This window comes from Mytilus trossulus, chromosome 11 (assembly GCF_036588685.1).
Source record: "Mytilus trossulus isolate FHL-02 chromosome 11, PNRI_Mtr1.1.1.hap1, whole genome shotgun sequence".
Classification (NCBI taxonomy): Eukaryota; Metazoa; Mollusca; class Bivalvia; order Mytilida; family Mytilidae; genus Mytilus; species Mytilus trossulus.
In genome coordinates this window covers 50,162,978-50,166,524 of record NC_086383.1, presented here as the reverse complement: position 1 = coordinate 50,166,524, position 3,547 = coordinate 50,162,978, and positions in this window count along the sequence as shown.

Sequence of the window (3,547 nt, the reverse complement as noted above, 5' to 3'; positions counted from 1 at the left end):
TTTTTTATTGGATTGATTTATACTGAATCTTTAAATACGTTTGTAATTCTACGTAATTTTTCATGGCAGAAAGATTATGACAACTTTTCAGCTTTCATACTGATACTGTGGATTCATTATTATTCGTGGGATACCAATTTTCATGGCTTTCATGGGTACTGGTGAACCACGAAATTAAATGTTAAACGAATAACGAATTTTTTACAGGCTTGAAGGTAGTCTTCGGCAAAACCACGAAATTAAATATCCACGAAATTGCATGTTTTCAATAATCCACGAAAATTGGTACCCACGAAAATAAATGAATCCACAGTATGTTAATACAAATAAAACAGACTTGAACCTAAAGTAGTAAATTTTAAGCTAAACTATTGAGAACTATCTAGGGACTATCGTATAAAGATAAACTGTCCTGCGTATGGGAGCTAATATCCGAAAGTTTACTTCATAAGCAAAATAGGTGGAATATTGAAAACATTCAAAATTTATAAGTCAAATAGTCTTTTAATCCAGGCTGTCAATATCTAGTTAACAGTCAAGATAAAAGTTAGCGTTGCCAGGGCAGATTCAGCCACTTTCAAAAGGCGGGGTTCCAAACCCAGGATATAGAGATGGGTTTCAAGCATATGTTTCTATTCCAATGCATTGATCGTCTAAAAAATGGGGGTCAAATCCCCGTAACCCTCTTCCTGGATCCGTCACTGACCTTGATGGAACCTGTGGTATTTTGTGTTTAAAGTTCTTTTTGAATGGTTTTGTCAACAAAGTAAAAAAAACTTTCGAGTTAGGACATACTTAAAGAAAGGACTAATCTATTTAGCATTATGCATAGTTAAGGAAACAGTCAATTTCAATCTTTCTGAGAAGCTCATCCACGAAGACCGCCTAATATGAATACAGAAACAAGTCGACAAGAAGAATTTAGCACATGCAAAATGCAATACTCCTGTCCCACTGGTATATTTCACTTACAAGATCGATAAAACAAGATCGGGTAATAAGGTATTACATAATACGGCGATGAATAGTTATCCTACGTTCCTTTTACCAAAGCAAAATGGTAAAAGTAAAACAACATCCAAAAAATAAACTCATCATAGACACCAGGATTAAGATTTTATGTTAACGCAAGACGACGCGCGTTTCGTCTACAAAAGACTCATTAGTGACGCTAGAATCAAAAAAATTTTAAAAGGCCAAATAAAGTACGAAGGTGAAGAGCATTGAAGACCAAAAATTCCTAAAAGTTTTGCCAAATACAGATAAGGTTATCTATTCCGGAGGTAGAAAAGCCTTGTTAGTATTTCAAAATTAAAAGTTTTGTTAACAGTTAATTTACTATTATGAACATATCAATGATAACTCAAGTCAACATAGAAGTGCTGACTACTGAGCTTATAATGCCCTCGGGAAATAAATCTCCACCAGCAGTGGCATTGACCCAGTGGTTGTAAATAAACGAAAGAACTAGTCAATGTTTGGTTAATTAGAAAGAAAGAAAATGAACATTTTGAATTGCTATCATGCCATTTGTAAAATGTATTGTTTTAATTTTTTTAGACTGACATTGCTGGTGTTGATTTCTATAACATGTACAATTTGTTTTGCAAAGTATTTCTGGGAACTTTATCATATTTACAAGAAATATATAACATTGTATAAATAATATTACATTAAAAACATCAAGGAATTTCATCGTGAAAACCATATAATTGGCCATGCAAAACAAGCTTAACATTTTAACGAGACATTTTCTCTATAGCTTAAAACCCCTTTTAGAAACAGTAAAAGGAAAGCAAATTATTGCAGCCTATATAAATTCCTTTTTTTTTTTTTTAATATTTCTGTATAATATTCGTAAGATTACATGTGTGATATGTTGTTTCAAAGTACTGCCTGTTTTGGATTGCATATACAAATGGCGGTTTAACTAGCTACTTGCATTCAATCTTAATATTTTGAAATTGAATGTGTGATATGTTGTTTCAAAGTACTGTCTGTTTTGGATTCATATGCAAATTGGCGGTTTAGACTTGGTACTCGCATTCTATTTGACTATTTTGAAATTTCATATAATTTTTTTAAATGACCCATATCAGAATCATATAAATTTATACAAAGGTCAATTTACATCTCTACATGTGATAAAACACCCATGAGCAAATATAACTATCATCTTCACTTAATTTTTTTTCAAGTTACTTTATCGTGTTTATTAAATTTTTAAAAGCTGTCCGATGATAGAAATCACATAATAAAAACACACACGTGACATGACGAATCTAAGTGAATAATATAGAGCAAACAAACATTGAGGTCTTCATTTATGTGTCATTTTGCGATACTATGCAATGAACTTTTAATTCGTTACAAGGTCGTTAAATAGTTTATGAATTTATTTTCCGGAGAATGACAAACGGTCACTTTTTTCTAACATTTTGTGATTTAAGGAAATGGGTTTCACTAATTTATGTTTGATTAATATTATTAACAAAACTCACACATCATTGTAGAGCATTTAAATAAATAGCTACGAATATATTTTTCAAATAGTTATGATACTGATAAGAGTCCTTTAAATGAACATTTAGATTTTTTGAGTTTGTATTTACATGGTATCATAGCTCAAAATCGCAAGTGTATGTTCACTTCTGTTAAAAAGTCTTTTTATATTGATATTTTATAGCGTATCTTTCTATATTATGTGTTGACATCAATATCAATTATATGGTCATTTTTTGTAAATTTTCTGTTTACTAAACTAAGGATTTTCTTACCCCAGGAGTAGATTACCTTAGCCGTATTTGGCACAACTTTTTGGAATTTTGGATCCTCAATGCTCTTCAACTTTGTATTTATTTGGCTTTTTAACTATTTTGATCTGAGCGTCACTGATGAGTCTTATGTAGACGAAACGCGCGTCTGGCGTATAAAATTATAATCCTGGTAATTTTGATAACTATTTACACCACTGGGTCGATGCCACTGCTGGTGGACGTTTCGTCCCCGAGGGTATCACCAGCCCAGTAGTCAGCAAATCGGTGTTGACATGAATATCAATTATATGGTCACTTTTTGTAAATTTTCTGTTTACTAAACTTTGAATTTTTCGAAAACTAAGGATTTTCTTACCCCAGGAGTAGATTACCTTAGCCGTATTTGGCACAACTTTTTGGAATTTTGGATCCTCAATGCTCTTCAACTTTGTATTTATTTGGCTTTTTAACTATTTTGATCTGAGCGTCACTGATGAGTCTTATGTAGACGAAACGCGCGTCTGGCGTATAAAATTATAATCCTGGTAATTTTGATAACTATTTACACCACTGGGTCGATGCCACTGCTGGTGGACGTTTCGTCCCCGAGGGTATCACCAGCCCAGTAGTCAGCACTTCGGTGTTGACATGAATATCAATTATATGGTCATTTTTTGTAAATTTTCTGTTTACTAAACTTTGAATTTTTCGAAAACTAAGGATTTTCTTACCCCAGGAGTAGATTACCTTAGCCGTATTTGGCACAACTTTTTGGAATTTTGGATCCTCAA